Genomic DNA, 12,666 nt, shown 5'->3' with positions numbered 1-12,666 from the left:
TTGTTTGCTTGTTTGTTCATTTACTTAATGAGAGAGCGAGAGAAAGATAGAGAGAAGGACAGAGCAACGAGTTAAACATAAAATATTGAGAAATAAAGAGGAAGGGTGGATGTTTCTCGAGGTTTTCACAAGTGTTCAAACGGCGGCTAACAGGCGTAATCTAACATAATCTGAGGTCACTAACAAATATGCGGTGCACAAGATCTAACAACCCCATGTTCAGCAGAATGACCCTACAACAAAAGGCAAAGCGATTCATTGTCGGACATCTCTCTCTCTCTCTCTCTCTCTCTCTCTCTCTCTCTGAATAACTGTACGAAAACAATCATATAGACAACATTAAAAACAACCACCAACAACAAATATAACTCTTTCAATAGTAACGATGCCACTATCAACCAAAACAGCAATAAAAATACTGTGATCAAAATGAATCTTTTCAAACGTCATATAACAGAACAAGTAGAAGACGAAGTAGAAGATTAAAATTTATATTCAACAATTTTGAAGGTAAGCAATGTATAATATTGGAAGGACCTCAGGCATTCCGAAGCTCGTTTATTGTCACACTGACTATTATTATGATGAAATAAGAATATTGTTGAGTAAGTATGTCATTTATTGAAACAAATGACGACAGAGAAAAAATACATTATAGTTCAATTTTTTTTTTTACAAAATTAATTGGCTGGGACCACTTACTATAAAAAATAGAACTAGATTTGCAACTGCGCAAATAAACATCTATACATTACACAGATTGATCCCAGCCAATATACAGCTAAAACACTAATGATGTCAAAAAGGTGGCGCACAAAAAAGGCCAAACACTATAAAGGCCTATGCGCCATTACAAAAACCAAATGCAAAAGAAATTATCGAGTAATCATGCAGTAAAAATGGGGTGGAGGTAACATCAGTCTGCGTAAAAATAAAATCGTAAACGATACTACTATGAATGAAATAATTTAAAAAATTCGCAGACCAAATTACTTTGTTACCTTTTGTAAGTATTGGATTCAAAATGATAATATGACATTAGCAAACTTGACGTCATGAAATAGTCTTACGACGTAAGAATGTATTGATGCACTGTGATGTCACAATGCAAGCATGAAATTGTGATCGTCTTTACTTTTACGAAAAAATGCATAAAACATATTCACAATCGTATCATTTAAGTACTTGTATGGACAAAGAAAGTAAAGAGGAGTACAAACTTCTGAATATAAAATAATTTAACGTTCCATTAAATATTTATGCTTGTAAGGTCCAGAGAAACGTTTTGGTCATAGCTGGACCACGGGAGAAGAAAAAGGAGGAGGAGAGGAGGAGTTAACAAACAGGGCCAGTTTGTATGTAAATGATGTTTCCATATAGTTGCAGCAAGGGGAGGGGGCAATTTGGGGTGTGAGGTTATGCCCAATTGTCGTCGGCGATGATTTAGGACGGGCGACTATTTGGAGTGTTCATTAATTCCATAGGAAGTGTTCTTTATTCTTTAGATTTACGAGGAGGTTTCTCCTTTTAAAAACTGAACACAAACATACTTCACATATATACCTTATTTGTAAAATAAGAAACAACACAAACGTCCATCTGTAAATCGGTATTCTGGTTGTGGTAGTTTCCATCGTTGCAATATAGGTAAGTCAATGTCATGTACTACACCATTAAAGATGTTTGCGTCTGGTAATCAATTGTAAACAAATATATCGGTCGCAAATCGTCTGAACTGACCACTGGTTGTGGTTATTTATTCCAGGAGAAATACATTAAAGCACCCAAAGCTTCCGGTCGTCATTTTTACGCCAAATATCTACTCGACAATCAGTTCCATTTGGCTGTCAATAGAATGCAACCTTTTTCTATTCATTTTTTACAGACCATGTCATTTTCCCCATGCACCATCTTATCATCTTAACTCTCACCTCGAACTCAAATTATTTTTCTTATAAAAGCATCTCTTGTATCCATTTTGCCTCAAACAACGCCAGCCTCGTCTTAGACATGATTATTTTCATTAAATTGCACTGTGATATAATACAGATTAATTTGCTTCAATACCAAATTAATCTCATTTAATTAACGGAAAAACCTTTTTCAATGTTGGTCGATCTAAGAATCGAACGAATTAATCAATACCAAGTCATCGTAGTATGAGTTAATGTGCAGACAGCACTTCCTCTTCGGCACCAGGCACGAGGCAAGCAGCCAAAGTATTGGACACGCCGTATCACAATTTGATCCTCCATCCCTTATTGGGCGGGAGAAGCAGCCAAACACAATCCGGGGGGATATAACCTCAACCTCCCGGCCACTCTGATATGGAAAACACGCAGGGGTATGTGCTGGCACGACTTGGACCCACATATTCTACAGCTCATCAGGCAAGAAGAACCCCCTCAGTATCTAGTAATTCACCTAGGATCCAATGACTTGGTAACTCCAAACTTAACAAGTAAAAAATTTATCGAAGAGATTCAGTGCAGCTTTCTGCGATACAACGCCCTCCTTCCAAATACTTAGCTTGTGTGGTCCCACATTTTACCACGCCGTTACTGACATGGAGCCCCACTCAATACTGGTATCAAAATTGACAAAAAACGCAAAAGAATTAACAGTAAAATCTCAAAGTTTGTCACTACATTGGGTGGGGGTGTAATTCCCCATCCAAACCTATCTGTTACCAATCATCACTTGTTTAGATTTGATGGTACTCACCTATCTGAGTTTGGCAACAACATTTTTCTAAACGATCTAAGGCAGGGTTTGTTGTCCCTTATCCAGGGGAAGGTATCCTCGTTGTAATTTTTCCTCCAGGAGAAAGGTATCCCCAGAGTAATGGAGGAACATCATATGGTTGTGAGCATATCTGGCTCGTTGTTTCCCTGCCCAGCCGTCATGCATGATGGTGGGTGTAATGTTGGGTAGACAGGTTGTCTACAAACGTATGCCATGCAGAGCATGTAATCAAATAAGTAAAAAGTTTTCGATTGGGGTCATAGCCAAGTCTGCAGGCTTGGGACCCTCTCCACCTCTCAGAACAGGAGGGGAGACTTAGTACTGGAGTACTTGGGTAGAGAAGTACTACTGACCAGAAGCAATCATCGGGAAACAGGGTATACAGATGTGCTCCCAACTCTCTCGGACCCAAATGTCTAGTACCTAAATTTGGGATCCCTGGCACCTGCGCCCAACGCAGGGCCACTGGTTTTGCCCGGTACGTTTTAGTCGGTATACCAGCTATCCCTTCTGGACCCAGTATTTAATTGTACATTTACACAATGCGGTCATAAAACGCCAATTTACTTGTACATCTTAGTTCACAACATATTTTGTAAATGCTTGTTAAGTCTTTAATAAACATGTAAAATGTTATCATCTTGTTTATTGTTTAGTTGGCGTCAGGAATGGCAACAAATATGTGCCGTTTATAAAGCTAGGTCTGGAAGTATTTAATACCTGACTATTTAATTAAGATAAAACCAACTTGCGATCAACTCGTCGCGTGAGCTTCGTCGCACTTCTAACATTTATGGACCTCCTCCAACCACTTTGACGTAGAATGTTTACGTTCCTCTGCTATCTAGATATTAAATTTGGAATATCCAACATTCTAGCATTATCTCCATAGCTCTGATTTAATCTTATTAACTATATTTCATCATTCAATTACACTATATGTGTATATATGCGCGACCCTGTGATTACATGCAGAAAAGGGAAGGAACTTTATATTGTAACTTTTTCTTGTTACAACATAAACATAAAACAATGTACAATATTTGCATTTTCATTTCGTTAAAATATTGAATTCAAGATTTACTTAAAAGATTGTCTTAAAACCCATAAAATACTGCACAACATTTATGAATGTGGTCACATTAGCAAAAATGTTGGCATCGTTTAAAACTCTTCTCAAGAACCACTGGGTCAATTTCAAACAAACTTGACACAAACCAACCTTGGGTAACGGGAATTAATATATGTACAAATGAAGGGTCGTGCTCTGTGCATAGGGTATGTTATCAAGAGTAATCAGGAAAATGCAAAAATAGAATATGGTCATTTAAAAATATTCTTATCAAGAACCGCTGGGCCAGAAAAGTTGAAACTGAGATGAAAGCTTCCTAACATAGTGTAGATTGAAGTGTGTTAAAATCATGACTTCCAGGAGTAGGATGGGGCAACAATAGATGATCAACGTTATACATGAGTACATGTATATATAAGGGGAGAACATTTTTTATATTAAAAAAAAAAATAAGTTGTATCACATGGGATTCGAACCGGGTGCCGAGAGTCGGTCGCGTATGATGGACGGTAGACATTAACCTCTGCGCCATTGAGACTCTGCAACTATGTAGATATTTTTGGTATTCTGTGTGTCTGATTATTATTGCAAAATTAATTATAATTGACTTTGAAGAGTATTATATTCTATTAATTTTGGGTAAAAGTATCTCTTGTTGAGTTAAAATAATTTCGTGTAATATTTTTCACACTTATGAAGACGGTCAGTGATTGATCAGTGTGTGTAATAATAGAACCTGCTATTGGCGGTATTTTTGCACGAGATACAGAACAACGAAGATGTGTCTGATGTTGTGTAAGTTTTTGGTGATATATTTGTCCTTTTTGAGTGCATAGATTCACTATATCCTATGTAAGGTATTGTAGGAGATTCTTTGCTAAACAATGCTGTTAGGAAGCGGAATTCAATATTTAGCATTTGCTTTAATCAGACATATAGAACTGAGAACTAGTTTATAGCTTAATGGTTTCTATTTATACTTAATGGGAGAATATAATTGAGTTTTACATACATGTACTTTGGTGACACAACGGTGTTCGAGTTATATGTGTGTTTCAGTGTATTTACAGTGTTTATTTTATTAATAGGTCTACATGTAGGTGATCAGTGTATTACGTTGACCTTGACCTGTCGTGGTGATCATTTTTTGGGCCGGATATTGTGTGCCTTGTTTAGGTTTGTGAACTTTGCGTATTCGCAACCTTTTTCTAATTTGCAATTGCTATTTGTTCATGTTGCTAATTATGCATGTTTATAATACATGTACTACATATGAATCCTTGCATAGGAAATATGTTTGTATATATGATTGAGGTCAACCAAATCTTGTACATTGGTTAAGTTACTAGCACAAATTATAATGTGTTTTTATTTATTTATATTTATAGGAGCACTGTCATTGATTCATTGATTGATTACATTACACTACAACTGTGAATAAAAGGTGAAAAGAACTTGTGTGTTACAAATGGCGTCGTGGACAGGATATTCTAAAGACCGCATTCCGAGTAGGAACTGGAGGACTGTTTGAGTATGTGAGAATGCCGTTCGGTTTGTGTAACAGTCCGGCAACGTTCCAAAGACTGATGGAAGTGTGTCTCGGTGATGAAAACTTCGATATTCTTGTTCTGTATTTAGATGACATTTTGGTATTTTCACGGACTATAGAAGAACACATTCTTAGACTGGACAAAGTGTTTACCAAACTTAAGTTACATGGACTTAAAGTGAAAATGTCAAAGTGTCATTTCTTCCAGAAGGAGGTTAGGTTCTTAGGACACATTGTGTCCGAGAACGGTGTTGCAACCGACCCAGATAAAACAGCAGTAATCCGATCATGGCCCATTCCAGTCACCGAAAAACAACTACGTTCACTCCTTGGACTGGCTAGTTATTATCGTAAGTTTGTACAGGGATTTGCCAGTATCGCATCTCCTCTCCATTCTTTATTGTCTAAACCGAAAAACACCAAACTGAAATCCGAACAATTTCAAGCACTGTGGACTGAAGAGTGTACTCAGGCATTCGAAACATTGAAAGAGAGACTTACGACTGCACCAGCGTTGGGATTTCCTGATTTCACTCGAGAATTCATCTTGGAGACGGACGCTAGTCTTGAAGGTCTTGGAGCCGTTTTGTCGCAAGAGACACCAAATGGTAAAGTAGTGATTGCCTACGCATTAAGATCACCCAGGAAAGCAGAGAAAAACATGGAGAAATATAGTTCTATGAAACTGGAATTATTAGCACTCAAGTGGTCAGTTAGCGAAAAATTTCGGGACTACCTTCTTGGATCGAAATTTATTGTGTATACTGACAATAATCCGTTAAGTTATATCCACAAAACCAAGCAGCGTGTCGACGCAACTACAATGCGCTGGATCGGAGAATTGGCTCAGTTCAACTTCTCGGTGAAATACCGTTCTGGAAGGGTCAATCGAAATGCGGATGCTCTGAGTCGACGACCTATTTCATCGGAGATAGAAAGTGTTGTGGATACTCTAAACAGGATTACGCAGAGTACATCGTTGGAGGTGTTAAAGGGAAGCGTGAACTATATTAGTGAAGAAGCAGCTAACGTTCAGTTGCGTTCCGTGTGTGCGACAGCTACATTACCTGAATTTATCCCAACAGACATTGCGGCACTTCAGGAACAAAACCGTCAGTTTCTGACTTGAAACAGGAGCACAAAAGTGTCAGGAAACTACTTAATCAAAGAGACAGACTATTTGCTGAGAACTCTGTGATATTTAGGAAAATTCAGGATGAAACAGGAGAACAGAATCAGCTTTTGCTTCCGGAAGTTCTAAAACAAAAAGTTCTACAGAGTGTTCACAATTATGCGGGACACCAAGGCATTGAAAAGACATATTCATTGCTAAAGAAAAGATGTTTCTGGCCAAGCATGCTACAAGATGTTCAAAAATGGTGCAAGTCCTGTGAGAGATGTTTGATAGGGAAGGCTCCCCTTCCTGCCATTAACCCCCCAGTCAGCAATCTTATGGCATACAAACCCTTAGAAATTCTCGCTATTGATTTCACAGTGTTGGAAAGGTCGTCAGATGGACGTGAAAACGTGTTAATTATGACGGACATATTTACCAAATTTACGCAAGCTGTAGCTTGCAAGGATCAAAAAGCAACAAATGTGGCAAAAATCCTTGTTAAAGACTGGTTTGTCAAGTTTGGCGTTCCAGCACGTATACATAGCGACCAGGGACGAAACTTTGAAAGTTCTGTTGTCCGAGAACTGTGTAATTTTTATCATATAGAAAAATCACGCACAACGCCTTATCACCCTGAAGGTAACGGACAATGTGAGCGATTCAATCACACCATGCATGATCGCTTAAAAACGTTACCACCTGAAAGAAAACAGAGATGGCCGGAGTATCTTCCAGAGTTGGTTTATATATCCAACTCCACAGTGCACTCATCTACGGGATACTCTCCACATTTCTTGTTCTTTGGTCGAGAACCTGTCTTACCGGTGGACTTCCTCCTTGTAACCAGGAAATCGTCAAGTAGTGATGCTAACGTACCTGTATCCTTTGATGATTGGTTAGAGAGTCACAAAAAGAGGATGTGTGAAGTCTACGAGTGTTCATCCGCTAACTGAGGAAATCGGCTGAACAAAGGAACAAACAGAGGAACAAAAAGGCTACAGATTCATTTATTCCGATAGGAACCCGAGTTCTAACGAAGAACAGAGTTCTTGGACGCAACAAGATACAAGACACGTGGTGTTCCACTCCGTATAAAGTTGTGAAATATCTTGGTGATAATGTGTATTCTATTCAACTCGCGGATGGATCTGGTCCAATAAAAAATGTCACTAGGAAGGAAATTTTAGACACTGGTGAAAAAGTGACCGCTAGTAGTGAAGATTCCGAGACGGAGGATTCAGATAGTGATTACATTCCAGAACAAATACAAGAAGTGATCCAGGCTGAGGAGTCGTCGAGTCATCGCAAATCAGACGAAGAGTTCGTTGAACCAGAACAGCCGCGCCGGAGTAAACGAACAACGGCTGGAAAACATTCCAATCCGTTTAAATTACCGCAAAGTGTCGTGTCGTCAAACTCTTGTAATCAGATTTCGGTCCAGAATTCAAACTTTAAGGAACTTAGTGATGCTATTGTGAATCTTGGTGTTACATTAAGCGCAACCCTTAGTGATTCTTGGACTAAACAAAGTCAGATTAGAGACATAGTTTAGAGTGTCTTGTGCAGAAAGAAATATTGTATATATTTTTAGATTTATTTTGATGTCAGTGTTGACATATTTTTAAGGTTGAAGTAAATTTTGCCATTGCTGTGGTAAGCAATGATAAAAAGTTGGGAGATTTGTAAGGGGAGAACATTTTTTATATTAAAAAAAAATAAGTTGTATCAGATGGGATTCGAACCGGGTGCCGAGAGGCGGTCGCGTGTGATGGACGGTAGGCATTAACCTCTGCGCCATTGAGACTGCAACTATGTAGATATTTTTGGTATTCTGTGTGTCTGATTATTATTGTAAAATTAATTATAATTGACTTTGAAGAGTATTATATTCTATTAATTTTAGGTAAAAGTATCTCTTGTTGAGTTAAAATAATTTCGTGTAATATTTTTCACACTTATGAAGACGGTCAGTGATTGGTCAGTGTGTGTAATAATAGAACCTGCTATTGGCGGTATTTTTGCACGAGATACAGAACAACGAAGATGTGTCTGATGTTGTGTAAGTTTTTGGTGATATATTTGTCCTTTTCAAGTACACAATAATTTGTCAGTGAATATTTTGAGTGCATAGATTCACTATATCGTGTGTAAGGTATTGTAGGGGATTCTTTGCTAAACAATGCTGTTAGGAAGCGGAATTCAATATTTAGCATTTGCTTTAATCAGACATATAGAATTGAGAACTAGTTTATAGCTTAATGTTTTCTATTTATACTTAATGGGAGAATATAATTGAGTTTTACATACATGTACTTTGGTGACACAACGGTGTTCGAGTTATATGTGTGTTTCAGTATATTTACAGTGTTTATTTTATTAATAGGTCTACATGTAGGTGATCAGTGTATTACGTTGACCTTGACCTGTCGTGGTGACCATTTGTTGGGCCGGATATTGTGTGCCTTGTTTAGGTTTGTGAACTTTGCGTATTCGCAACCTTTTTCTAATTTGCAATTGCTATTTGTTCATGTTGCTAATTATGCATGTTTATAATACATGTACTACATATGAATCCTTGCATAGGAAATATGTTTGTATATATGATTGAGGTCAAGCAAATCTTGTACATTGGTTAAGTCACTAGCACAAATTATAATGTGTTTTTATTTATTTATATTTATAGGAGCACTGTCATTGATTCATTGATTGATTACATTACACTACAACTGTGAATAAAAGGTGAAAAGAACTTGTGTGTTACATATATATAGCATAAATCTTTAAAATTCTTCTCAAGAACGACAGGGTCATGATTACTCATATTAATAAGCAAGCATCAAGGTAGTGTAGTTTCAAATATTTCTAAATTGTGGTCCCCGGGAATAGGGTGAGCCAACTATTGGGGATCAAAGTTTTACATCGGAATATATAGAAAAAATCTCAATTACAGCAAGGCCATAATACGGAAGTTCCGAGTTCCCCAAGAGTTATTTCCCTTTGTCGAACTCTTCCGTAAATTATGACGTAAATATGATGACAGTGGGTACATTTGCTAATTACTGTCGTTGTATTATTTCTTAAAAGATGATATCCAGAGTTTCTGAGACCATCCTATCTCAGGGAAAAGGCAACTTTAGTGTGTTTATGAGCATTGGATAACAAAATGACTCAAGCAAATATTGTTAATTGCCATCTTTCTTTGATAAAAGCGTCACTCATGTAGAAGAGGAAACGAATAATGATTCAATAGCCAATTTGATGATCTTATTCAAACAAATTATGCTTGATACAGGGCGAAGCCATCTCACGGCCCGACGGGCCGTGAGAGCGGAGCTCTCCCTATAGGTAACACGTATATACAATAGTCATGTTTAAAAGGAAAATAATGAAAAATTAAACCATACCTATGGAATTTGAAAAGTTTGGTACCAATGGCGTCGATTCGAATATTAGCGCGTGGACATGTATTCCTCCATTTTGAATCTCGTCTACCGTAGTTCACGTCGTTCTGAGATGTTACATAAAATCCGTAAAGGCATGTAAATCTTATTTTCTTAATCATATATAATCACTCCACCATTAACGCCATGTTTTTGTTGTGGTTCAAACGCTATGTTTGTAAATTTACTAAATAACGACGCTGAATATGACGTCACAATGTACTGTTGACATCAATTGCGTTATATTTCCCACGTTCAATATATAGGCGGATCAAATGTCCAGGATGCTTTGATACAGCTCCGTCCGCGTGATAACTTCGATTTGTTTTTGTCCTGTTTTGGATATAGATACTAATGCCAAAACTTTCTTGCTTCGCCCTCAAACACGGTCACGCCGTAAAACATATTATGGCCAGAATATGCGTACCAGTGATTGATATAAACAAAAGTTACGCTTTTATTACATTTATCGTACGTAATCGTTATGTACAATGCCAGTCTACGATATAATGTATACATTGTGTACCCACCATACGTCATAAAATGCGAAAGAGTTCGACAAAGGGAAATAACTTTTGGGTAACTCGGAGCTTGCGTATTACTCACATTGATATGCAACCATTTCCAGATACTGCAGATTGAAGTTTGTTCAAATTACAATATCTGGGTAGGATAGGGCCACAACAGGGGATCAAAATTTTATATGGTAATATATATGGAAACGATAGGACAAATATGTGATCTTCATGACATGGACTATCACTGCTATGCTGATGACAGCCAGATCTATATTGTAGTCGAACTGCGTCAAAACTGGGATGGTGTTTCGAATAGGTTAATACAGTGTCTCTCAGATATCCGTAAATGGATGTGTACTAACCTGCTAAAACTAAATCAAGACAAAACAGAATTAATGGTGTTTGTCCCAAAACGAACCAAATACGATAACAATAATTTCAATATAACTTTCGATGAAAACATCCTTTGTGATACTGAAAGTGTGAAAAATCTCGGAATGTATCTCGACAAATCCCTTACAATGGAAAAACAAAGCAGTTCCGTTGCAAGATCATGTTACATGCATCTACGTCGAATAGGCAGCATTCGACCGTTTATAACTGATGATGCTTGTAAAATTCTAGTGAATTATCTCGTTACATCGAGGCTGGACTATGGTAACGCTTTATTGTATGGAATCTACAAATAATTCACAAACAAACTCCAGCGAATTCAAAGCACCGCTGGAAGGATAATTACACAGACTACAAAACACGATCATACCACACCTGTTCTGATCAATCTTCATTGGCTTCCCGTTGATTATCGTATCCAGTACAAAATTCTCCTTTATGTGTTTAAAAGTCTCCACAACCTGGCTCCAGGATATCTAATGGAACTCATTATTCCAAACAACCCGACAAGAGCCCTGCGTTCAGAAACCGCAAATCTATTAACTGTACCATCAATCAGAACTAAGACCTACGGTGAACGCAGATTCGACAAGGCTGCATCCACACTCTGGAACAATCTGCCTTGCCAGCTCAGAAACGCCAAAAATCTTGAGTGTTTTAAACGTCTGTTAAAAACTCATCTTTTCTGTCAATCCTATAACCTTTAAATAGCTATGTACTGTTAAATTTAATGAACTTTGGGCACATTTGTGTTTTGATTCTTTTGAGTAGTTTTACTTGTTTGTTTTTCATATATTTAGGACGTTGTATGCTTGCATCATATTTTATACTTTAAATTGTCTTGATTTGTACTTTTTATCCATTATGACACAATGTTGCATTCATGCTTATATGTGTAAGGATTATTCGTTGTGTATTCTATGGTTTTTCTTTTAATTATCAATTGTAAATTTTAGTATGTTGTACAGCGCTTTAGAGTATTTTTAGATGAGGCGCTATGTAAGTGTATTTTTATTATTATTATTATCTTTAGAAATCTTCTCTAGAAAAGCAGGGCAGGGCTATGGTCAGTCATATTGATATGCTAACATCTTCAGATTGTAAAGTGAATTAGTTTGTTCAATTCAGGGGCCCAAGGGGAAGAGTGGTGTCATGATAAGAGGTCAAAGTATGATAATATTACACAGGAAATTTAAGTAAATTCTTTTCAAGAGTAGAAGGACCACACTAAATCATACCATTATAGAAATTTTCCTACTGATTCATTTTATGCCCCTGTTACCGAAGTCTGGGGACGGGCATATTGTTTTTGCCTGTCTGAATGAAACATGATCTTTGTTCATAACATTTGAATGGTAAGTGATAGGGCTCTCATATTTCATATTTGTATTTCTTGTGACAAGACCTTTCTTTTCATACCAAAAGTTTTGACCTTGTAACATTGACCCTTGAGTTTGGCCTTCTTTATAAGAAAACCTAACCTAGGCAAGATCTCCTGAACTGGTTATGGTAGGACTTTCGTATTTAGTACATACATCCCTTATGGCAAGGAATTTGATTTTATGTCATGGTGTTTGACAATGTGACATTGGCCTTGAAGTTTGACGTTAACTTTAACCTTACTCACAATTTTTGAATGCAGAGTGATACATGTGTCATGTATGAATTCCTCGTGAAAGACTAGTTTGGTACCAAACATTTGGTGACCTTGTAATCTTGGATTTTGACCTAGTTTTAAGTAAAGTTAATGTAGGTGATATCCTCTGAACTGTTTAAGGTACGACTTTCATATTTTGTACATAGATTGTTAATAGTAAAGACTTTACATTTCA

This window comes from Ostrea edulis, chromosome 1 (assembly GCF_947568905.1).
Source record: "Ostrea edulis chromosome 1, xbOstEdul1.1, whole genome shotgun sequence".
NCBI lineage: Eukaryota > Metazoa > Mollusca > Bivalvia > Ostreida > Ostreidae > Ostrea > Ostrea edulis.
This window is presented reverse-complemented; position numbering follows the sequence as displayed.